At 35.3% G+C, this 27,542-nt stretch overlaps 1 protein-coding gene and 1 pseudogene across 7 annotated transcripts in view; both read right to left on the bottom strand.

Annotated features, from left to right (window-relative positions):
* Sbf2 (SET binding factor 2) overlaps positions 1 to 27,542 on the bottom strand; it is a 497,072-nt gene that overhangs the window by 276,627 nt on the left and 192,903 nt on the right. The gene's annotated exons all lie outside the window — the stretch shown is intronic.
* LOC134476593 (eukaryotic translation initiation factor 3 subunit E-like) lies at positions 8 to 26,951 on the bottom strand (annotated as a pseudogene).

The raw sequence follows: 27,542 nt of genomic DNA, 5'->3' as shown, positions 1-27,542 counted from the left end.
CAAAAAAAAAAATCGTCACATTTTAAAATGTAATAGAAAACATTCCTTAATAGCTGAGATACTAAATGTTTCTATCTTTCAAAATGTCTACCTGATATGGTATGCCAATTTTAGCCAACGTAAAAAAAGTGTATAAGATAGATAACCATATTACTGAGTTTTTGTTGGATCTTTGAACACAACTGTTTGCAGTCTCACTGTTTGAATGCCCACTTTGTATGCTTTAATCCTATAACTTGAATAACTATTTCTAAGATGACAATATGTAATCTATTAACTAGTGATTTCTTACTACTTTTTTTTGAAATTCTGTATTACTTGTACCCTTATACTGTTTTGGTTTTTTTCTCCTTTAAATAAAATTTTTAAAAAAGACTTTAGTTTCTTAAAAAGCTTCATTTCATTCAGTTTACATTTTAATAGGAATTCTGTGATTTTAAAGAAGCACTAACCTGAAACTTTTGGGAAATTCCAAGACTCGTTTTTCAGATTCAGTAAGCTTCAAAACTCAGCTCACTGTGACTACAGCTACAAGGGTAATGGTAATTCATGGTTATCCTGATGAGATAATGTTTTACTAAATTTTCACAAAAATGTTGCCAAGAAAGTTAACTTATTCTATACATAAAATCACATTATAAATGGGAATTATTTTATGTTTTACATTTAAAAAACCATTACTATCATATCTTATAAGAAAATTTGAGTTCTATATTCTCAAACATATACACTAATGCACAAATATATACAAATTAAACAGTAGTTCCCACAAGCGAGTTAATGAAACTGTTTTGCAATACACAGAAAGAAATGGTCCTAACTTGAAGTTAAAATGCATACTTCTCAAATTCACTGCAATATAAATTAAACAACAGAATCTGTGTATCAGAGTATGATGCAACCACTTACTGGACAGTGTTTTCCACAGGATTTAGATTTCAAATTTAGTAATACTAGCTGGTTCAGTCATTTCAGTTTTTAACTAGAAGTGTATTGAAGAGATAATAAACAATGAAGGAGTACACACTATAATTCCCATTTCTGACAAAAATGAGAGAATGTTTAGACAGCTGGGGACAGGATAGCCACCAAAAAACAGCTCAGTGATAAGCATGAAACAAACAGGATAAAAATCAAAATTTTGTTCACACCAGTGTCTGCATTGGCAAACAGGAAAAAAAATGCTGTCACAGGTGCAAAACTTAAAATGTTTAGAATTCATTACTATAATTGATGGATTTATATTTTGCCCTCCTTTCTTCAAGTCACTGAGAAAATATCCTTTTGGAATGACTTTATCAATGACAGAATAACATAAGCTGACAAGGTTTTCATACATACACAAGAATATATACAACAGCTTGTATTTTTGATGACTTCCCTCTACCTTGACCTCATCATTTCACACAGATCATGCCCATAAACATTTTAGAACATGTCTGAGAAGAGCCATTCTTTTTTCAGGATGCTGTCTTTGTTTATTTTCAGTTTTCTTTAACACTTTGTCATAACTTAGCAAATGATACTTTAAAGGTGTATGGTTTCAACTGTTTATTTGCTTCTTTCTTAACTGCCAAATAATATGAAGCGGGTCACTTATGGACAGGCCATCCATATGTTTACAAATACAAAAATAACTTATTTGTGAAACATTACACAGTGTATATAATGATATTTCACAAAACCCATTTTACCAACAATGAGACTAAGACTGAGATGTTAAGTTCACATAGCTAGTTTCTCACACTGACAGGACTAGAATCCAAGTCTCTGCCTTTTTAAGAACTATGTACTTTCACTGCTGAATTATTGTTACAAATTGCCATATGGGCATTATTTTCTGTTCATATTAATTCATGGGAAAAATTAAATAATATGAGAATGAACTAATATTTTTTGAGACAGGGTCTTGCTGTGTAGTTCAGGCTGGCTTGAAGTTCATTATCTAGCCCAGTTGGCCTTGAACTCATGGAAACCTATCTCAACCTCCTGAGTGCTAAGATTACAGATATATACCAAATCTGGATCATGAATAGGAAATAAATCTTTTAACAGTTCACATTTCCTTGCAACCAAGCATGGGGGGGGGGTGATTTTTCCAATGCTGAGCTCAAACTCAAGAGCCTTCCATGTGCTAGGTAAGTGCTCTTCTTCCAATGGAGCCACATCCCTAGCCCTCTGTATTTTTTTTTTTTACTTTATAAAAGAAGACATATCATATATACAAGTATAAATTCTTTCTTCACTTTCTATAACATGTAAATTTCTCATGTACTTACATATTTTAACAACATTCTTTTTAATGACTACTATCCATCATATAAAGTATTATAAGTCAATTTCCTATTGTTGGTTGGTTAAGACATTTCAATTTTTAAACAGATGATGAAATTATCATGGAATTATATAACCCCTTTGCACATGTTACAGTATTTTCTTAGAGACATTTTGGAATGTACACTGTAGTGGATTAACTAATGGTCAACTTGTAACACCCAGCTGAATTGAATCAGTGTGGTGCTGGGTATGGAAGGCCTGTCTGAGGATTGTTGCCACTAGTATAAAAGGAGAACTGGAGGAGAAGATGGTGTTGTTGATCTCCTGGAGAAGCCTGTCATGCTGTCTTTCCTGGTATGAACTCAGCTGTTATCACTGGACAGCTGGGGTTCTCACTGTTGCTGAGGATGGCTGTGGTTCTCTTTGAAAGAGATCTGTTCCTTACCTTGAGCATTGCTTCCTGGCTCAGGGGCAGATACCTCAGCCTGCTGACACAGATCCTTCAACCCCTGGCCCCAGACTTTGTAGCTTCCACCACTGACCTGTGGGCCTTCCCACTGCAGATCCTTGATACAGACTTCAATGAGACATTGTCGTGGGCTCTACACCTCCATTTGGACTCATGGGGCACACTGCCTAGGCTCTAGGTCTTCAGTAGGACTTGTGTAGGACACTGCAGTGGGATCAAGGCCCTCTGCTGGATTCTTTGGGTCTCTAGTGTGTAGACAGATCTGTACTCTTCTGCATTTCACTCTTTGTGTGCATATTGTAAAATAATCCTACCACTCTACCCTGCAAATTCACCTCTACTAGTTTTTTTCAACAACTTAACTGGTTCCTTTCCAAATACTGTTGCATCCATTTACATATACGTGTGTATAAACCTTAAGGCTTAATTTAAATACAACAATAAAGCCCATCTTTCCCTATCTAGATTCAGTACTTACCAATGTTTTACCACATAAAAATACTGTTTTGATTTTTTAATATATACTATTTCATGTATATCACAAAGTCTTTAAAGCAGGTATCTGTTAAAACTGTAGTTACTAAAATCAAAATTTTATAAATGGCTTCTAAAAAAAACAATGAATCATCAAAGCTTTGTATATTTAATGAAAAGTTTAAGTTTTAAACAGTACAGAGGGACCCGGGTGTGTTGGCACATGTCTGTAATGTCAGCACTCAGGAGGCTAGGGCGAGAGGATAGTTGTAAATTTAAGGCCACCCTGGGGCACTTAGTGAATTCAAAGCCAGTTTAAACTACAAAATGAGACACTGTCTCAAAATAAAAATAAACAATACAAAGCAGTGCTGGAACACATATCTATGGTCTAACAAGCAAGCTATCTGTTATCACTGAAAACTCTAAAAGGTACAGATGGTTGACATTTCAAAATCTTTAAGAATGAGCCAAATGTGCTCATTTCAAGCTCACTCTTTTGAGTCAAAATCAAGTATAATGGCTCAAAAATAATTCTAAATAAACTTTTAAAACTATGGAATTAGTGAAGAGTTCAAAGAATTACTTGGTTTTAAGAATTAATTTAAAATTTAGTGCTTACATGGAGGAAACAAGGTGAGTTCTGACATAATACCTCTTCCTTTCTGGTAAATTATGAACAATGGAATTTTATCAATTTCCTGGATAACAAATATAAACAATGCTATCATCTGGGGCTTTTCCACTCCTAATTCCATTACCATGTTCTCAACATAAAATTCAGTGGACTCTTGTCAATTGACCCCTCCAAAGGTCTATATATAATGTGATTTGAGAAACTGTGACCACATTATAATACAAAAATCAATAATCTCTCCTTTGTTGGGTTTATTTGAACGTGAAAGTGCTTAGAGTGAATGAAGTAAAATAGGCTTTCACATATACTGAGTTACATTTGCTTTCTATATTCTTCACAAAGTTGAATTAAAGTAATTTAATTTTAAATTACTAAATTTTTAATTTATTAAAATTAAGGAAACAATTTAAAAGCCAGAAAGAAGATAAATTCGAAGCTTTTATAGGTAAATGGATGCAACTAGAAACCATACTCATAAGTGAAATAGATTCTCACATGTGTAAACATCATATTGTCTCCATTGTGTAAGAAACTAAAGAGTAAATAAGATCCAAAAGGTACAATAGATGTTGTGAAAGAGAAAGAAACTGCTCAAAAAGAAAGAACAACTGGGATAGGGAGAAAGAGAAAATAAGGAAAGTGGGAAAAATATATTTATATACAGACACACACACAAGATAGTTAAGATAACTGTATTACTAATTCTATTAGTCATGGAAAGAAATTGTAGTTGCTTATATTGTTTGATTTGTTTTACATTTTCGTATCTTGTAATCTGAGCAACTATTTTGAAGATAACAATATGTAATACAGTAACTACTGTTAATTTCCCTTCAGCTTGTTTGGAAATCCTATGTCATTTTTATTATTTTGTTTTTATTCTTTTCTTTTCTTTTAACCTCTTTTTAAAAAATGGCTTACGATGAAAATCAAAGAAAGAAGAAACTACAGATTAAGAGACCTATCAACTAAATGCACATGTGGTCCTTGTTTGGATGATAAACCAATTATGGAAAGACAGTAAAAAAGCAACTTACACCTAGACATATACAAATATGAATTTATGAAAATTATGAATGTTAGGTAATACTAATGAATTATCTTTAGGTATGATAATGATATTGTAATTATGTTTCAAAAAAGTACCTTATGTTTTTCAAATATTTACAAGTAACATTTTATTAAGTTAAATTATATGAAATCATCATTTTTTATGTCCAAATGATTGGATATAACTTCGTATAGTTCAATGCATATAACATCTGTGACTTATATCACAACAGTCAAGTTGGGAAGGTATGAGGCTATTGAGTGTTACAGATGAAGAAGACTAACTCAGAATAAATGATTATTGTAGCTAAATTATGAGTGCCTGTGAATTCACTGGTTTGTACTGCGATGTTTTAGTACTGTTTTTATGAAAATAAACAGGATGAGACAAACCTACTTATATAACTGTGCCTCATATGATACTTGTTAGCACTAACCATGACATATGATAAATACTAAAAACACAGATGTTGAAAACTATCTAAATCAATACAAAATACTATCTAAATCAATTACAAAGGCCCAACTGTAAGAAATGATGGGTTCATAAAAACACAGCTTATTGACAATGGCAATAATCTAAATTGGCAAAGGAAGAAAGACAAAAAAATAACAGTCTTCATATTTTATAGAACTGTTACATATGACTTACGATGCTTATTTTCATTCTGCAGGTTTCACTCTTTGAGCTTATGACAGCTATATATTTTTCCTCACACTACCATCTCTTTCACTTACTTTTAATCTGTAATTTATATGGCTTTATTTGGGCTCACTGAAATACATTTGCACTGAGTTCTATTACCTCTCTGTTTACTAGGTATACATGTATATTTAGAACAATAGTTATAATATGAAATGTCCAATAAGATCTCTAGGTTTCTTTAAAATATCACATATTTTCTTTCTAAATACAAGTTTACCATTTAAAAAGAAATTTTTTGCTTATAGCCAAGAAAATGTGTGTGTGTGTATCGTTACTCTTAGTACATATAACCAACGTGCGTAAGAATAGACTATGCATAAGGACCCATTTGTTCTATCTTGGCTATCTTTGGAAGAGTTCTATTAAGATATAGTAGTTTACAAGTTACAGAAAAAATTTTAACACTGAGCCCACATCCACAATCCTAGAAGAAACTCAATAATGAAAGTTGTGAACCTATAAAATTAAATATTTCCTAAAGAATGAGTAGCCCTGGGCCGCTACCAGAGTGGGGATAGCCAGACCCAAGTCTCTCTCTGTCAGTCAATGCCATTCACGGACTGTTAGGGCAGAGAACAAGGTCTCACCAGAAGGTGATCCCTGCCTAGAAACCAGCTATACATGGGCCACTGCCAGAGTTGAGACAGCCAGACTTCCTCTGTGAGTCAGTGCCATTTGTGGAGTGTGAGGGGAGAGAATCAGGCCTCACAAGGAGGTAGGTGATCTTTGCTTGGAAACTAGCATCATGCACAGGCTGCTGCTGGAGTAGGGACAGCCAGACCCAAACCTCTCTCTGTGAGTCTGAGCCATTTGTGGACTGTGGAGGGAGAGAACAAGGTCTCACCAGGAAGCGATCTATGCCTGGAAAACATTTCATTTTCACTGTTTTGTTGGGTTGGGTTTTATTCTCTTTTGTTTTGTCTGATTATGTTAAATCTGATGGCATAAGCAGCTATTTAAAAGATAGCAAAACATGTTGGGTAGCCATTTTGGATTTACTATTGGCTTGTTTTGAAGTCCTTTATTGCATTCATTGTTTTGTTTTTATTCTGTTCTGTTATGTTCAATTTTTACTCTGTCCCGAGGTATCTGCAGCTACTTTAAAGGCAAGGTATTATGGTAACTACTGTTGATTTTGTAAGGTTTTGAAGTCCTGTATCACTTATACTGGTTTATTTTGATTGGTTTTGTTCTGCTTTACTTTCCTTGGTTTTATTCTCTTTTAAAAAAGAATGAGTAGCCCTTCATGAATGTATTAAACCCAAAAGTTAAGATAGCAATTTATCAGGTATACTGAAAAAGATTCATGAAGAAGGTGTTTTGCAAAGTTACCTAATTTCTCTGAACTTAAATTTTTCTTCAGTACAAATGTCACATACTTTTACTATCAACATTAAATAAAGACATGCTAGTAAATTGGTTAACATAGTACCTGGGACATATTAAACCTATTACATACTAAACCTATTACGATTAGTTACCCAGCTGGTACTGAGTGTACAAGGAATTGGTATTATCTTCATTGTTATTGCTATTGTTAATATTATTTAAAAAATAGGAGACAGTTGATGAACCGAACAGAGGAAACCTTTAGCCTGAGGCATAATGGGTTGAGTAGAAGAGGGAACCAGAGGGTCATTCTTTGTAAGAGACATACAAGACCAACATGTCAATATTTATATAAGCAACTGAAAGTACTGATGATCACCATAAGGCTAATAGCAATTAAGTCAATTAGTTTATTGAACAATACTATGTGTCAATAACTCTTTCAGGAACTGAAAATACAGTAAAAATGACAAAATTCCTGCCCCGTAGGAGTTTAGGGTCTGGTATTTCTGGCAATTTCAATGATAAATGATTACTACCTAAACACAAAATAATTGAAGAAAATACAGACTTGAAACATGTACATGATATATAGTAGCTATAGGATGATTTTAGAAATGGTTATATTGCTTAGAGACTATAAAGTTTCCAAAGGGAATGACATTTTACATTAGAGTATCACCCATATACAAAATTATCCTTTGGCAGCCAAGGATCAAATGAAAACAAATTTCTGGGTACCAATTCAAGCCATAGCTGAGAATTCAATGGCAAAAAATAAGGTAAGTTTTACTTTTATTGTAAATGTTAATTTATTGGAATAGTGCACAATAGCTATCAGTCTTCAAAACACAGTATACAGTATAACTTGTGATTTGGAAGTAAATCAAAATACATAGCTAAAGAAAACTAATGAAATATTATTCAAGCGGTTCATTATTTGTTAGTTTTAGTTCTCATGAGCTTCATAAAAATGTTTGGTATGAAATGCTAAGGCTATTTTTTGATAAAACCTGTCTACACAAGATGAGTATTATTTATCAAAACAGAAAAATAATGTTTTATTCTGATATGGACTTTTGCTAACTTTAAATTCTAACATCTACCAGTCACCAGAATATTTACTGCTTATTTACTTAACGCAGCCTGTTATGAGAAGGTACTTGCAGAATATTCACTCGTTGCTAAATATTATTGTTAGAAACAACAAGAGATGGTTATCTATTTATCTTTGTCCCTTGAAAAGAATACAACAAAGAGAACAAAATGTTCTGCTGCCAAAGCTCAGTCTGAATGTATCTGGATAATAGCAAAGTGGGTGGTTCCTTGGAACTTCAGAGGTAACAGTACTTGAAAAGTAGCCTAAAGGAAAAAATTCTTCTTTTCAATAATTAAATTATGAAAAACAAAACATGAAGAGAAAACTTTTTCCTTGAAAAAGCAACAATTAATTCACTTGAAACCCGAAAACAGAAAGACTGCTGTCCTACAAGTGTCTGCCTAGAAAGAAACATCAAAACCAAGTAGAATGAAAATTTAATAGCAAGGTTAGATCTACGCAGCAAATTAAAAAAATAGCTAAGTGGTTTCTAATCATATTCACTTATATATCTGAAAACTTTGGTAGATTAAAGTAATAACACACCTCACGTGTATTATAGCAATTGTCACTAGCAATGTGTTATAGCACATTGTCACTATCTCAGTTTTAGGTCAAAGAATGGTTCTTTCAGTAAAATCTTTGCTCATTTCCTAGAGTATAAATTGCTCTTTCTGGGGACAATGTTGTCTTAATTCACTGTGTATATTTTTATGGTTTGTATCAAGATGTCCCCCACCAAGCCTTACGTGCTCACAGTTGGGGCTTTTCGGAGGTGGTTGGATCTAGGGTATGTGTAAACGTGGACTAGGAGTATGATAACTAGATTAGTCCACTGATACATTTAGCATAGTTCTGAGTGTAGATAATGGAAAGGCCAAGATGGTATGGGTGGCCCACCCAAAAGATTTGTAGCCTGGATGGGACAGAATGGAAGGGAGGGCTATGACTCTGGTTGCAGCTATGGCTGGCTCTGTGATGCCACCCCCCTCTGCCATGCCACTTTTCTTTGCAGTAAGTAGACTATAAACTGAAAACTTACAAACTGTGACCCAAAATTAACCTTTCTTCCTTTAATTGATATTTGTCGGGTTGTGTCCCAGCAATAAGAAAGTAACTGATACACGTATTTGAGAATTTATCAGAGTCCACGTTGCATTATAACTTACTGTAAAATGGCTGTGTCTATACCACTGTATCATAAATTAATTTTCATTTCTCTATAACTAATAATGTCTCTCTCCAAATAGATACTAAATAAAGCTTTGTTGAACTCCATTATCTTCTACAATGTCTACCACAATCCTAAAGCTGATAAAAGTATGTATTATATGTGTTTTATAAAGGAGAAAACTGAAATGTAAGCAGGTTAAGTAATGTGTGCAGGTTCACCTAGGCTTAAGAACCACAGATGACTTGGCTAATAATTTTAAAGATACCACAAGGCTTACTAGACTTGGAGTACATAAATTCATAGAAAAGTTATAAAATTTAAAATGAAACCAAGCCATCAAGAGTTAGCAATACTCTATAAAAAATATCACTTATGCAGTATTTATTCCAGAGAACCAAGAAAAGAATATGAGATTTATAATCTTGAGTCTTCTTTGCATCTGAATTCTACTATTCTAGGAATATGCTTTTAAGTGAGGGTGGCATGTGATAGATCTTTTGAAAAAGAGAAAGGGACCAAGAGATGGAGACAGAGAAAATAGAGGAGGGGATGAATTATTGTACATGTACCACTTCTCCTTGATAAATGTAATCATTATGAAGTATAAAAATGTACTAACACAAATAAAAACTTTAAAAGACTGACATGACAGTCAAATATCAACCACTGACTATACATAAAATATATAACCAGAACTAATAAAACATGAAAAAAATATATATATAAAAAGATACAGCTGGCGTGGTAAAATACTTGTGTAGCATTATAACAAGGCTCTGGGTTTGAGACCTAGTACAAAAAAAGAAAAAAGTAAAAGAAAAAAATAGCTAGGTTCAAATGCAAAGTAAACATCTCTAAAGACCAATAAAAGGAAATTTGGTTAAAGACTCATGCTTCTTGATTATAGATGTTAGACAGAAATGACAGAGCTCAGTAAAACACCAGCCCTTGTCTCTAACACTGAACTGGTTTAAGAAAGTGGGCTATAGGCTGGGTGTGGTAGTGTACGCCTGTAATTCCAGCACTGGGGAGGCTGAGGAAGGAAGATCACTCTCTAAGTCTAAGGCCAACTTTGGTGACATAGTGAACTCAAGGCCAGCCTGAACTATATGGCAAGACCTCTTCTTTAAAAACCCAAAGGGGGAGGGAGGAAGTGGGTTATAAAATATATACACAGAGGTCAACCTTCATCTAGGTTTTTTAGCAAACTGTCTTCCTAAGAAGTAGAGGCAGCTGACATTAACCCACTGAGAAACTAAATCAAAGTACTTACTGTTTCTGCTAAAGGATCTGACATATCTGTAATATACTATAAATGATGATAAAAATTACTGGATTCTGAAATAAGACTTGGTTCTGAACTGGGTACAAGGAAAGGAGGGGAATGTCAAATTGAAAAAGTAAATATTCAAAGACACAAACAAGCAGAGAGGGAAAGAGAACAACAGCAGAACAATAACTCCACTCTGAGCCAATAAATCAAAATTCAAAATCATACAGATATAAGCTCAGTAATAAGAATGCTAGCCTTGCATGCATAAGAAAAATCAATCTTCAGATTGATGATAAAACTGGACATTTGTAATCGATTTTTTTTTTAAAATGAATCACAGCCAATTTTATTCAAATTCTCCAAATTTTACCCTGAATAGTAATTGCTTCTAAAATGTATATTACCCTTTACATAATGATTTTATTATTTTATATTTTTTCCATGTTTTTTTACAGTTCCTCAGTATAAGCCAGAATCCTATGTTGCCCAGTTAGGAGCCTCTGCCCTACTATTCTGATTAAGCTTCTTTTCAATATTCATGGCCAACATCTGGCTTCTAAAAGAGAGGCTTTTAGGGGACTTCCAGGAGAACATAGCGGATAGATACCAGCAGCTTCGGAGGCTCTCTGAGAAACCGCACTTGAAATGCAGGAATGGTGCTGGGCAGGAAGTCCTAGGCAAGGGGGGATATTCTTTGCCGACCCAGGAATGAACTAAATTAAGAGAAATCAACTGGAAACGCAATCCCGGTGATACAGCAGGAACAGATAAGGTCTCAGTGCAGAAGCTGGACCCCACGCCACTGGAAGCTGCGATTTGAATTTCTTGCAGCTGCTGTGTCCCAGTCAGCATGATGGGGAGAGAGGCGCGAAAGCTCTGAGAGTGGGAAGTGTTGAATGGAGTTGGGAGTGGGACTGGCCGGATGCCCTGCATCGACCTGCGGTGAGCGAGCGGATCGGGGACCCTTCCATAGAGAAGGAGGCTTCCGTGGAGGACATACTCGGACTGGGCAGACTACTCGGAACGAGATGCTGCAGTGACTTCAGTCACATATCCCCCCTCTCAAGTGGGATTGGTGGGGAGTGCTTGTCCTGCATAACACTGCTGGCTGAGACCCAGTAGGCTAGCCCAACCCAGGTCCCAGCAGCCTGGAGGTGCGCCCTAGCGGTGAAGCCTTCGGTAGGTTGACCTGGAGGGGCGGGTCCGGCATAGGCTGCCTGGTCCGTATCTCCCTGGTGCGCTGCGGTGGGCGGGAACATCTAGCTGGCGCAATTCAAAGAGACTGTGTCTGACAGGGAAGGAAGCTAGGCATCCTATATATGTTTGTATATAAGGAAAAAAGAATATGGGAAGAGGAAGCAACAAGAAAGGGTCCTCGGCCCCCAATCCTGAGAAACAGGCAATAGCAGACATGGTGTTAACAGACATAAAGCTCTGTCTCCAGAGCCTCATAGACGAGTTCAGGAATGAAGTTATTAATGACCTAAAGCAAGACATAAGCAGAATAGTTAGAGAAATGCTAAGCACTGCCCAAGAAAAAACAGATGGAATGGAAGAACAGAAAAAAAGGGGAGAATTGTTTGATGGAGAAAATAGAGAAAACATAGAATACGTGAAGCAGGTTCAAAGAGATTACCAGGAAACTAAAAACTCTATAGAAAACTGGCATAACAGCTTGAAAGAAACTAAGGATAGATTATCTGAACTGGAGGGCAGATTTGTAATATGGGAGCATGAAATGAAAAACTTCTTAAAAATAACAACAAAAAAAAAACAAACAGCAACAATACAAAGGATAGAAGATGATAAGAGGATCTATAACTTAAGAATTAAGAAAATAAAAGAAGAAGTGGGGACACAAACAAATGGACTATAAAAGCTATTCACAGAAATAATCCAAGAGAATTTCCCTAATATGGAAAAAGGTAAAGATACTCAGATGTATTAAGCATACAGGACTCCAGCCACCTACAACCGAAACAGAGCTACACACAGGTATATAATAATCAAAATTCCAGAAATCCAATATAAGAACAGAATATTAAAAGCCATCAGAGACAAGAAACAGATCACTTACAAGGGAACACCCATCAGAATTACAGCAGACTTCTGGGCACAAACCATCAAATCATGAAGAGCGCGGGGAGAAATACTTCAAGCTTTGAAAGATAATAACCTCCAGCCAAGATTGATATATCCTGCACAATTATCCCTGGAAATTGATGGAAAAATAAGGTGCTTCCAGGATAAAGAGGAACTAGGGGAATTTGCAACCACCAATTCAACTCTACAGAGAATACTGTAGGATAGTCTAAAAAAGGAAAATACCAAGATTCCAGAAATAGTGGCAGAGAGGCCACAAGGAATGGAGCAGAAAACGAAATGAAGAAGACCAACTGACAACAAAAAACAGAAAAAGAGCTCAACAGAAATGAGGCGGAGAAGATCGGATGGTAGGAACAGCTATTTTGGAGAAAACAAGACATCATAATAGCTAGTGCTGATTTAGTATCATCTTGTTTTGAAGTCCCATCAAACTTGTATTCTTCTGTCTTCATCGGTCTTAAAAGGTTGTATCTTATTGGATTTTATTATATGTGATAATATAAGCAAAAACTTTTATAGACAAGGAGATTATACAGAAACCATTGTTCATTTTCTGTTAACTGGTTCTGAATACCCTGTAATAATGTCATTCACTTGAATGGTTTTATAGAGTCTTGATGTTTGGTGCTACAGTATACGAAGTTATACTCAAAGATTTCAAGGAAAGAGACACTATGGTAACTATTTTTATGTCAGGATATCTTGTGGTGAAACACTATTTTAAATGGTTATGTTTTGACCTGCGCTATTCTGTTGTTATGCCCTCTTTTATCTGAATCCCCTTTTTAAAAATTTACTGTTTTCTCTTTATCTTTTTAATTAAGGGAATAATAAAAAATAGCAGGATACATTATAGTAACCTACTTTGATTTTCTATTAACTTGATTTGAAATCCTGTATTGCCCTCACCATCTTGTTTTGACTGATTTTCCTCTATTCTGCTTTGCTTGATAGTACCAAGCTCGAAAGTATAGGCAAAACTGTGAAGACAATAAGATTCATTATGATGTCCATTCCGGTTGATTATTATTTTCTTTTAAAGTCCTGTAATGTCTTCAATGCTTTGGTTTTATTCTTTACTGTTTAGCTCAGTTTTATTATAACTGGCAATTCTTCTTAAAATAGCAAGAGGCAGTATGGTAACCATTGTTGATCACCTTATATTTTGTTTTTACATTATCTATTATGTCCATCCTTTTGATTTGACTGACTCTGTTCTGCTATGTCGCATTTGGTTTTACTTTCTTCAAAAAAAGTAATAAGAAATGTGGGAGTAATAAAACCCAAAATTGTAATTGTCATTGTACAAAAGAAAAGAAAAGAAAGTGCTCTAAAGGTTATAACTGCATATATGTTTAAGTGTATAAGATAGATAATCATATTACTGAGTGTTTTTTGGCTCATTGAACAAAACTGTTTGCACTCTCACTGTTTGAAAGTCTACTTTATATGCTTCAATTTTGTAACTTGAACAACTATTTCTAAGAAGAGAATATGTAATCTATTAACTAGTGATTTCTTACTGTTTATTTTTTAAATTTTGTATTACTTGTAAAAAAAAACAAAAGAGAGGCTTTTAGTCTTTTCAATCACTTGCTGATAGGGTGAGACTGTATGGTTACCCATTACCACGTGACCTAATTTAGAATCAATCTTGGCATCCAGTCTGGCCTTTCTAATTAAATTCGCAATCCATCTTTCTGCCTTTTCTGAAGTCATGTTCAATTTATCTACCAGCATATTAATGCAGATACACTGGTCTCGAATGTGAAGAGATGGAGCATTTTCAATGAAATCCTCAAGGAAAGCCACCAAGAAGAAATCATGCACAAGCGTTGATTCTCACTCCCTTGGCTTCTTCCGAGCCCCATCAAAGTCAAAGTTAACATCCAAGCATTCAACAAATTCTGTAATTGGGTCCTTAAATGTGTAAGACTCCTGTTGAATACTTTTTACTAGCTCTTTTAGCACCTGTCGATGCTTTCAAGCATCTTTATTTGTTATAACTGCAGTGGTGTGGCAGCAGAGAATATGTGGATACATTGTCTGAATTGCATTAAGGTACTGTGGCTGGTAAAGGAAGTGATCAATATTATCTTGGCCTCTGGGGTGACTGAAGAAAACAGAGACCAGTAGATGAGCCATGTTCGCTGCTGAAGGGACTGGAGTGGAGAACTCACAGAATTGTTATCTATGGTCTCTTTTAAGCAAGTAATGTGTTCCATGGCCACATCCCAATTCTGCATTAAGATTTCAGAGGCCAGTTTTCCCCAGAGGGAACTCAAAGCATTTCTGTCAGTTGCTGGAACCAACATTCTAAAAAAGTAAAGGTATTCTGTTGCTCCTGAGTAATTTCCACATTCATATTGGAATTTTGCATACCTGTAGAGTATATCTAAATATTCCTGCCTAACCCCATGCTTATCTGCCAGTAGTCAAGTAGCATCCAAGCATCCCTGGTTGACTGCATTTGCCTCGTAGTTTCTGGATCTTCAAACATTTTCAAGATTGGTTCTGTTTCTGCCTGAAGTTGTTTCAGTTGTGCAACAACTGTGGTTCTTTTTTCTCTCAAAGCATGAGGAATATCATCAGAATAAAGGATTTTGTACAGATCAATCACAAAGTCAATCATGTTGGTATCACTAAGAAGGTCCAACTTCCCTTGTAATAATTCTTTCTCATTGTATATCTCTCTCACAAAGAGAAACTCCAGGATGGGGAAGACCAGGTGCCAGTCCAGAAAGTGGGCGATGCCCATGGTCAGGTCGTACTCAGCCATCTTGCCAGAGAAATCGATCGTTTCTTAATCTGTGATCTTCCTATAGGTTTCTCCCTACCTCAACATCTTAACAGTATTTCAAATTAACACATTATCGCAAAACTAAGGCTAAACCGTCTAGTTGCATCACTGATGGCTAGCGGAAGGAAAGATATGTAGCTCTACTAATCTGGCTGTAAGAATCAGAATTGTCTGAATTTAATTCTCAGCGTTTCAAAAAATAAATTTTAAAAAAGGAATCATAATTGTCAGATGAGAATAAAATTATACTACCGCACTAGAGAACATTTATTTGACAAGGAAGACATTCAATCAACTAGTAACTTTATTTACTATTTCCTTTTTATGAATTTTTATTTTAATGAGGATAAAACCAAGGAAAGTAAAGCAGAATAAAACCAATCAAAATAAACCAGTGTTAAGTGACACAGGACTTCAAAACCTTACAGAATCAACAATAGTTACCATAATACCTTTTGTTGTTTTTTAAATAGCTGCAGATACCTTTGGATATAGTAAAAATCAAACAGAACAAAATAGAATAGAAATAGTAAAAACCAAACAATAACTGTAATAAAGGACTTCAAACAAGCCAATAGTAAATTCAAAATGGCTATCATAATATGTCTTGCTACCTTTCAAATAGCTCCTCGTGCCATCAGATATAACAAAAGCAAACAAAACAAAAGAGAATCAAACCCAATCCAACAAAACAATGAAAACAATACAGAACTTCAAAACAAGACAATAGAGAATCAACAATGGGTACCAGAAGAAGATCCTGTCTAGATGCCATACCACTATCCTCTGAACAGATGATCAAACTACTGGTTCTAAACCTATGAGGTCAGTGCAACACCAAAATAACTGCCTTTCACCTAAATAGTTATCTTCTCAGTCTGTGTTTCTCCAGATTAGCTGGTCGCTTTGTGGGGGTGGGGAGATGGTGCTTTGTTTGTCAGCCTGCGCAGCAGATGAGGCTGGGGTCTGGCTGTTCCTACCGCAGTGGCTGCCTGCTCATGGTGCTGGGGGGAGGGGTTGCTCTCCCCCCACAACTATTTCCTTTTATCTCCTTCCATTGAGCGCAAATAGATGCAACTAAAGTACCAAATTCTGAATAAGTAAACTAATCACAACATTAGGAATTAAAAAGTAACACAAGTTGTGTTCTTTCAAGATTTTACCATTTAAAGGGCTGGGGATTTAGCTCAGCGGCATAAGCGCCTGCCTTGCAAGCAGGCAGTCGTGAGTTCAATCCCCGGTACCGATAAAAATGAAAAAGACAAAAAAAAAAAAAAAAAAAAGATTTTACCATTTGAATAGAGACCAGATTAAAAAAAATTGGAAAGCACATAGTGCAATATTTCTGACAAACATGAGAGTAATGGGAACAGATATAATATTCTGACAGAAACAGATTTTAAAAAACTAGACAAAATATATAAAGTAACAGTTTTCAAGACACTGTACATCAGGTCCATGGGAGATGGGAAATAAAATAAATGAGCACAATGATTGCTTCAGTTTTCTACACTGAGTATAAAGGCCACAGTTCAAAAAGGAATAAAGTTTAAAAGACTTCCTGGATTGAAAAGACAACAGAGATACAGAGAAAACAAGGGAAGGCCCTAAATGTATAGCTTAATGGGAGTATACATGTTTACTATGTGCAATGCTTTAGATGCTATCTTCAATACCACACTAAAACAAACCAATCAACAAACAACTACAATCCAGAATGTCAAGGCAGGTAGAATTTGCAAAGCTATGGACCAAAGAGAAGTTCTCAAAAAGGAAAAAAAAAAATTCTACAGATTTTCTGAAAGTTTCTCACATATCCAGTAAAGTATGAATCAAAAGCAGAAGCTGACAAGTAAAAAAAGACCAAAGAGGTAACAACCAAAAATAAACTAACCCAGAAAAACAACAAAGAATTTTTTTTTAAATATCAAAAGTTCAATGAAATTTACAAGCCACCGGAAAAAGGGAAAAAACAGAAAATACAAATTATATCTGGAATAAAAAGAAAGATGTAAATACAAATCCTATGAACATTAAAATAACAGAGCTTCATGTTCATAAACTCAACAACTCAGATTAAAAGGAAAAATTCTTTCTGAAAGAGTTTTGGCCCAGGCCGGACACTGTAGCTGGAAAAGCCTCAGGTGGAACCAAGGAGTTCCATCTCTCCCCATCCCTAGGAATTTACCTATGGTGCCAAAAGAATACCAATGGGCTACTTGTGCATCCCTAATGTCCACTCAGGTTCCACCCCAAACCTAGGCTACTTAAATGCCCCACTCCATGTGTTCCACGGAGAGACCACTGGGGGGGGGTGTGATATGCCATGCCCCAGACGTGTCTCTCCTTGCATTCTTAAAATAAAGGTCATTTATATTTCATACTTCTAATCTTTTCAGCTGCCGCTGGTCCCCACACAGTTCTATCACTTTGAAAAACATTGATACTAATAAGTAATCTAAATGATCCTGTATCTCTGAGTTATAAGCTTAGCCTGAGGCCAACACCAGAAAAAGAAGTTATAAGAAAACTTCACGAGAATACAGAATCTTTCATAGACACAGATGATAATTTTCCAACATAATATCAACAAATTATAACTAGCAATAATCTCCAAATAGACATCCAAAAAAGGCCAGACTGGTTCAATGTTTGGAAATTGAAAGTATAATTCACCATATTCAGAGACCAAAGAACTGTACTAAATGATCAGTTTAACATAGACAAAAAAATACTCAAAAAAAATCTGACACCTATTTATGATTAAAACTCCACTAGAAAACTAAAACTAGAAGGAAATCTCCCCAAATTTAAAAATGTATATCAATCCAAAATTAGTATCAAATTAACAAGAAAATATGAATGCTGTTGCCCTGAAATGTGGGACAAGCAAAAATTTCAATCTTAATCACTACTACTCAGTCTTGTGGTGGATGTATAATAAGAGAAAGATAGAAAAAAATGGAGTAAGACACACGCAGCTTTGAACAAACAAAACTATCTCTTTTCAGGTGACAAGATTTCCCACAAAGAAAATTCGAAGAATCTAGGAAACAAACAAACAAACAAACAAAAAAAAACTAGAATAACTGAGCTTAGTAAGACTGTAAAACTCTAATAATTAAGATATTTACTTACAAACACAACAGAAAATATAAATGTTTAAAGAATAACCTAACAAAATATATAAAAGGTATGTACACAGAAATTTACAATCATTAAGAAATAAAGGGCTCAACAAATGATAGTATAGAAGTACAGTAAGCAAAAGAAAGTGATGCTGGCTAAAATACACAATGATTTATGGAACAGGATAGAAGAATCCAGAATATATGTGAATTTCTACAAATACTTGGTTTTCACAAAGGCAATTCAGTAGAAAATTAGTATTTGTTCAAAAAAAAAAAAGCACCAGATTGTTTCTCAATCAGATATTCTTGTTGAAAAAAATGCCTGAGCCATAATTTTTGCACTATACAAAAATTAGGTTAAGGCAGATTCTGAAACTAAATATAAACACTATGACTATAAAGCTACTAGAAGACATAAAAGAAAATCTTTTGACCTTGGATAAAAAGCAAAGTGGAGATAGTATACCAAGAACGCGCACACACACACACCCACACACACACACTACTGATAAAGTGGATTTCAAAACAAAAAGCTTCCACACGTAGGCACTGTCATAAAAATGAAAAGATAGGATCCAAGATCCAATGTCCCCTATTCCTAACCCTACCCCAGCCAGTCAGAGAAGGAGCCTCCCCTAACCACATGCTGCACTTGCCCCTGGCTGACTTTGTACTGGTGAATTCTATCCTTTGGCCATGGCACCCACAAATTCAAAGCTAGTTAGTTATTGTTTCCCCTTGACACTGGGCAGCAGTGGCAAGACCAATTCATCCCAGTCTTCATGTTTATATTTAGTTCTAGAATCCATCTTAACCTAATTTGTGTGTGTGTGTGTGTGTGTGTGTGTGTGTGTGTGCGCGCGCGCCGGGGATTGAAATCAGGACCTTGTGTTCGCTGCTGAGCTAAACCCCGAGCCCTTGACCTAATTTTTGTATATTGTAAAAATTATGGCTCAAGCATTTTTGTCAACAAGAAAGCTCCAGGGAGAAATAAGAGATCTGCCTGTAGCACTGACCCCAAGAACAGCCTAAGGAGAAACTCATGACTTGCTGGATTATAAGACTGCAGAAACTGATAATAGGGCATATAATTATAGGGATGATATATGGATCTCCAAACAATCTGAGGAAAATATTATAATTTCTAACCTGCTAAATGTTAGAAATGCTGAGTTCATGTTCTCTAAAATTGAGGCATAAATTCTAGGAAGTTTGCTAAGTGTAGAAAGTTTATGGAGAGAAAGATAGCTTCAGATTAAGGCCATAAGAGGTGGGGCTTGGTGTTTGCCACTTTTCAAGAGTGATTTATTGAGCAAAGCCTAGAGGTGAGGTAGGTTCAAGGTGGGACAAAACTATAGTCAACTAGTAAGACTGCAAGTACAATCACTTCGCTAATATTGATCCAATGGGAAATCACAAAGTGGTATGAGGTGGGACAAAACTATGGTGAACCAATAAGATTACAAGTAAAGTTGCTTAGTTGCTTCAGTAATATTGATTAAATTTGGGATAAAATGGAGTAGCAAGCTTACTTGGAAGGAACAAGGATTTTTCTGGGAAGGAATGAGCAGGAGGTTTTGGTCCCCCACCCACGGTGATTGAAGTATACTTATTTATTTGTTGGGGGGTGATACCAGAAATCAAACTCAGGATCTTGGGCTTGATTTAGAATATCAGGCTCTGCTGTTCATCCCAGGGATGCCTGACCTTCAATGAATGATCCTCCTGCCACAACTGTCCTTCTGGACTGAGGATATAGCTCTGTTCTCTAATATTTATAAATCATTTAGTGCCTACAGCTGCTCATTGAAAAACACAGAAATAGGTTTTTTCATTGAGTCAGTTTTTTCCTTGCTTTTCCCTTCACTAGTATTTTTGTTGTTTAGTCTTTTTTCTATTCAAGATGTTTCCTTCACTTTGCTGTTTTTGTTTTTTCTTTTTCTTAATTCTTTTTTACTGATACTATTATTAAATACTATTCAGTTCCTTTTTACTTCTCAATATGATGGACCCCTTACTCAATTTTCTCTCCTTCTTATCTTTCACTGGCCAATATTTCCAGTTTTACTTTTCTCATTCTCTGGTTTCCCAACCCCTCTGTCTTTACTGGTATAACTATTAAGTTTTAAAAATCTTAACAGAGTTAACTCTTAAGCTTTTAGCATTGAATGCTGTTCTATTGTTGCTGGAAGTAAAGTTGTTTCATTTATTAGATATTTACTATAGATAGATCAGTATTTGGTTTGTCTTAGAGTTTATATACTAATTATAGATCTCTTTTATACAGTTATGACTGGTATATTATTGGTTCTTAGGGTATGTCAATATCTAATTTGTCTCTGAAGCTACTATTATTGTTGATTTTATTAGTATAGCCAAAGTGACATAGTGATTGCTATTAACCAGTTTTCTTAATATTGTAGGCAACTAAGTTGGGTAGAAATATTATAGGCAGTCAGACAGCTATAAACCCTCGAGTCAGTGCCAACGATAAGAACACACTGTAACTGTAACTGTGGTGCATTCTTTAAAGGCCAGACCTTAAGACAAAGGACAGAATGACTATATCCACATTATTTTCCCTAGGAGTGAGACTGATAACCTAAATAGGTATTAATCACCTTGGGTAGGGGGCCAGGAAGAACCACTAACCCACTCCACCCAGGAAAGGACCATGTTCACTTACAAGTATGCTTGCTGCATGATATGCTTCCCCATTTAATCCATTTTACTTAACAATTATACCCATAACCTTTTTAGTTGACCATAATTTTGTCCCACCTCATGCCTGACTTACTTGTGATTTCTCACTGGATCAGTGGTACCTAAGTGACTATACTTGTAACCTTACTAGTTGATTATAGACATTCCCACCTTAAACACCTCATGATTTTGCTCTGTAAAACTCCCTTGAAAAACAGGGTCCTCAGCAACCCATTTGGGACCTCTACTGTCTCTCTTGGAATCTTTCCTTCCCCAAGAAATAGATCCTGCAATTAACTTCTGTTATTCCTAGAACTCATTATTTGATTTTAGAGGACACGAACTCATACCAGACATCTAGCGAGTGGGAGTTTCTATCGCCCTACATCATCTATATACATCAATATCTGGGTTGCCTGCCTTTGTATCACTGACGACACTACAAGCCATTCCCAGAGAACTGGGTATCAAGTCAAATACATTGCAACCTCCTCACTAGTATAAAGGGAGGTAGTTAGATACTCAGAGGCCAAGTCTACAGTTATTCACACCCAGAGAATACTGCTAAAAAGCAGAAATTAAATAAAGAAATCCCCATAGTACCAACAAAGCCTTCCATCATACTCACAAACTTCAGAAGAAAAACAAATAGAAACATAAGACAACAAAATGCTTCTCAAAACTCCCAACTCCCACAGACCTGATCCATGGAGCATGAAGGAGGAGGAACTCAAAAGCCCCAAAAATGAATTATTCAAAAGGTAACAGAGGAGATTACAAAAAAAGATTAATAAGGTGCTTGATAACTATAAGGAAAGTACACCAAACAAATAATGGTTCTAATAATCTATGAGTCTAAGGAAGTCATTAATAAAAAGCTACCTGAACTGAACAAAACAACAGAAAACATGAATGTCAAGCACAGAAAAGTTAAAATTCATTTAAAAATAAAGGTACTAAATAGAAATTCAGATTAAAAATTCTATTAAAAATATAGGCAGCAGACATGACCAACATAAAGGCAGTGTAAGAACTACAACAAAGAGCAAATACAGGTGACAAATTACTGAACAGTACCTTAAAAACAATAAAGGAAGATAAAAAAAATGGATAAATACTTGCTAGGTGACACAGGAAGACTAAGATTAATTGGAATTAGTGAAAAATCATAAGACCACACAAATGACATAAGAAAATCTGTTTATAGAAATAACACCAGAAAGCCTCCCAAATATGGGTAAATTTTAACATACAAATAAGTGAGACATATATAACTCCAAAAGCCACCCTAAGAAAATAATCTTTCCACAACACTTCATATTCAAGAAAAGAATCTTATAAGCTGTTAGAGAAAAGCAAAGAATCACTTATAAAAGTAAATCCATTAGAATTACAACAGACTTCTCTGCACAAACCATAAAGGCTATGAAAGGCTGAAGTGAAGTGTTTCAAGCTCTGAAAGAAAATAACTTCTAACCAAGACTGACATACCCTGAAAAATAATACTTATGATAAAGACTGTCCAAAGAAATTTGTGACGATCAAGTAAGCACCCCAAAACTTTCTCAAGGATATCCTTGAAAGGGACAACAGAATTAACAATGCCAAAAGGTCCAACAGAATGAATACATGAAGCTGGGTGAAAAGTGAAGTAGAAGGCAAGGCAAAGAACTCAGCAACAGGAAAATAATGCATTGTCAAAAATAAGTCAACACCTTTCAAAATAACTCTAAATGTTAATGGTACCAACTGCCCAATCAATAAAACTTGGAAAATGGATCAAGAAACAAAATACAATAATATGCTGTATACACAACATACATTTAATCCAAAAGAAAATACATACACTAAAAATCCAAGGGTGGTGATATGGGCAGAAAAATGACAGACTCCAAAAATTTTAAAAAGGCCCTTTATTAGCTGAGCTCAGCGGAGACATTGTCCTAGAAAAGCAGCCAGGAAAGTGTACCCCAGGCAGGGGGTGCAGGGAGTTATAAAGTAGCAAGCTACAAGGGGAGGACTCAGGGTCTTAAGATCAGTTTGTCCCCATAAAAGGAACCAGGGAGATGGAACAAGCAGTTACAGGAACCAGGGAGGTAGGGAGGGGTTACATGGTGGGTATGTTACAAGGTTGCAACTTATTGACAATTACGCAAGTTTTACAGGAAAAGAACAAGTTATAGTAAGTACAGCACATTTTGGGTTTTTTAGCTTATAATATTCCCCACTGCTTTTGGTCATTTGAGTTAAATCTTTGACTTTGTTGCATAATCATATGTAGGTAACTGGTTATATCTTTCTTGCCTAAGTATAAACATTTTAACAGCTTGAAGTCGGTCCTGGATATGGTTTAGAAGGCACTAATGTATGGCATGATGGTTATGGCAAGTAAAAAGAGAACTGTTGGTCCTGTTAGAGCGGAGAGCAGGGTAGTCAGCCAAGGGGACAGTGAGAACAGATGTTGAAACCAATTCTGGTCAATTTATCGTTGCTGCTCTCCCTCATGGAGTCTTCCAGTTTGGATACAGAATGTTCTAGTGTTGTCTAGCCTCTAGGCAAACTTATATTCTGATTCTGTTCTAATAACTAATGTCTCTTACATGCTGGGTCAACACCTGGAAGCTCCTAGAGGATCTTGGTTTGCTTGTACTTCAGGTTTAACTCCTTGTGTCATGCTTGATATTTTTACTAGGCATACTAAACTATGTATTCTTGTACATGTACTTCCCCAAGTTTACTGATATTGTGGCACTAGTGGAAGAAAACACTTAAATTTAGAATCTGACCTCGTTAGGACAGCTCGAGCAGTCCTTATGTTAATACCAGTTTTAATGGGACTAGGTCTCTCTGTAGCCACAGCATTGGAAACTACAAGCTTAATAATTGGTGACTAAAACTATCGAGAACTAAGTGCCTTAATAGACAAAGATTTGACAACACTAAAACATTCTGTATCCAAACTGAAATAATCCCTAGAGTCTCTGAAGGAAATAGTTCTCCAAAACTGTAGGGGTCTAGACCTATTATTCATAAAAAAGGTGGTTTATGCGTAGCCTTAGGAGAGGCTTGCTGTTTCTATGCCAACCACTCTGGCGTTATATGAGATAATATAAACAAGCTTTAAAAACAGACTCTATGAGGGAGATATGACACAAGTTCTAGTACCTTGAATATTTCCTAAGGTAAAGATGGGTCATGTTCAAGAGACAAAGCAACCAATTCCCAATAAGCAAGAACATTTATTTATCAAGAACATTTTGATATTTTGAGTCTTAGATGGTGCTCAAACCGAGTAACAGTCCACTTATCTGTATCTAATAGGTGGAAAACAGTATTTTATGCAACAAGAACCCAGAAACAATCTAGACAAAGTGAACTCAAGTCAAAACTGATCAGGAAAGGCAAAGAAGGTCACAATGTATTGGTTAGGGGAACAATTAACAGGAAGACAAAAATTATTAACATATATGTATCAAAAATGGCATACTCAACCTAATAAAACAAGTTCTACTAGACACAAAAAATTACCTAAACACGATTAGCATTGAGGATCTCAATACCCCAATGGCACAAACATCAGCTAGACAAAAAACTCAGCAGAGAAGTATCAGATCTGAACAAAACCTTTAAACAAATGGACTCAATAGACATTTACAAAGTGTTCCATACAACAACGGAATATACACTTTGCTTAATAAAACATAGAATTAGACCACAGACAAGTCAGTGAAGAATCAAAATTATACCATCCATAGTATAAGACAATAGCACAATGAAACTAGAACTCAATGGTAAAACAAAATCAAAGAAATTATGCAAATTCATGGAAATTAAACAACACACTATTAAATAATCAATAGGACACAGAACAAGACAAGGACAAAAATAAGACATATCCCAGAATTAAACAATAATACTAGTACAACATACTAGAACTTTGGGACTCAATGAAAGTAAGTCCTTAGTGGAAAGAGTGAAGTTTATACCTATGAATGCCCACATCAGAAAAACAAAGCAAGCCCAAATAAACAATTGTGCTCCTTGAGGCTCTAGAAAACCAAGAACAATTGAATTCAAAGCTAGTTCAAGAGAGGAAATTATAAAAATCAGAGCAGAACACAATGAAATAAAGACTAAAAACAATACAATCGAGCTATTTTTTGAAAACATGAAAAAAATAAACAATCTCATAGCCAATCTTACCAAAAGGACCCAAATCAATGCAATTAGGAATGAAAAATGTGAAATCAAAATTCAGAAGATTACTTGCAACTATTTCAAACTTGTATGCCAATAGACTGGAAATTCAGAAGAAATGGGTAGATTCCTAGATACATAGGAATTACCAAAACTGAACCAAGAAAGTATAAAACCCTAAATAACAAAATAACAGGCACTGAAATTGTGGTAATAAAAAACCTACCAACTAAGAACAGTTTAGGTCCTGATGGACTCACAGCTGAATTTACAAGAACTTCACGGAATATCCAAGGGCCAATTTTCCTCAAATTCTTTAATGAAATCCAAAGGGAAGGAGTACTCTACAAATCACTGCTTACAGCTCACACTAACAGATTCCCAAATCAAATCAAATCAAAAAAGAAACCTGCATCCCAACCTCTTTAATTAACATAGACACAAATATCCTAAATAAGACACTGGCACACAGAATGTAACAAATCATCAAAAAGATCACACATAAAAAAAAAAAAAAGATCACACATAATGACCAAGTAGACTTTTCCCAGAGATGCAAGGATGATTCATTATGTATAAACCAATTAATCTGATACATCACATAAACAGAAGCAAGGACAAAAAACATATGCCCATCTTATCTGACACAGAAAAAAGCCTTTGACAAAATCCAACAGCCATTCATGATAAAAAAAAAAAAAACCTGAAGAAAACAGGTACAAAAGGACCTTATCTCAATCTGATAAAACCAATTATGACAAACTAATGGCAAACATATTAATAGGGGAAAACCAAAAGTTTTTCCTCAAAAAACAGGAACAAGACAAAGATATTCACTATCACCAATTCTGTTCAGAATATAGTTGAAATATTAGGTAGATAATTTGGCAAAAGAAACAAATGAAAAGGACATGTATAGGAAAAGAAGAAATCATATTTCCATATTTCTAGATGACATAGTCCTCTAATATAGAAGACCCAAAAAGTTCCACTGAAAGATTCCTGGAATTACTAACCAAATTCAGAAACACAGCAGGATACACAACCAACACACACACAAAAAGCACTAATGTTGCTGTGTATCAATAACAAATTCATCAAGAAAAAAATTAAGAAAATGATGTCATTCACAATAGTATTAAGAAAAAGTAACTACTTAGGAATTAATCTAAACAAGGAAGTAAAAGACATCTACAGTGAAAAGTGTATTACTGTGAAAAAGGAGACTGAAGACATTTGAACACAGAAAAATATCCTGTTATTACCAGATAGGTAGAACCAATTGAGTCAAAATGGCCATACTTCTAAAACTCACACACACACACACACACACACACAAAACTGATGAACACAGATTTAATGCAGTCACAATCAAAGTACCCACAGCAGTCCTCAGAGAACAAGAGAAAAGAATCACATAGAACCAGAAGACCTAGAACAACAAAAGCAATCCTAGGTTAAAAAAAAAAAAAAGCAAAACAAAAGTTATCACAACTCTAAATTTGAAGTATATTAAAAGCCGCAGTGATAAACACACACACACACACACACACACACACACACACACACACACACAGAGAGAGAGAGAGAGAGAGAGAGTAATGGCACAAAAACAGATATGTGTATCAGTGGAACAGAACAGAAAAGGCAGAAAAAACTCCAGTCAATTAAGCTAGCTGTTCTTGGAAAGGGGTCTGAAAGTCTATGCTGGGGAAAGATAGCTTCTTTAACAAACACATTGGTTATTCACATGCAGAAGATTGAATCCACACTGTATCTCTCCATCATATACTAAAATAAAATCAAAATGGATCAAAGATCTAAATGTTAAAACAGAAATACTTAAACTGCTCCAAGGCAAAATAGGCCAAACCCTTGTAGATATAGGAGTAGGAAAGTGTTTTCTGAACAGAACCCCAATGGCCCAAAAAACAGCATTAAGAATAAACAAATGAGAATCATTTAAAATTAAAAGGCTTCTGCACAGCAAAGAAAAAAACCAGCAAAGAGACAAATTTCAGAATGGAAAAAACTTGTGCTACTATTCTTTGTACAGAAGACTAACATCTAGGATATATAAAGAACTCAAAAAACTTAGATCCCTAAGGCAGAAGACC

The sequence above is a fragment of the Cavia porcellus genome, unplaced genomic scaffold, assembly GCF_034190915.1.
Source record: "Cavia porcellus strain 051 isolate PalLab524CR breed Dunkin Hartley unplaced genomic scaffold, mCavPor4.1 scaffold_6, whole genome shotgun sequence".
Taxonomy (NCBI): Eukaryota; Metazoa; Chordata; class Mammalia; order Rodentia; family Caviidae; genus Cavia; species Cavia porcellus.
This window is presented reverse-complemented; position numbering and strand designations above follow the sequence as displayed.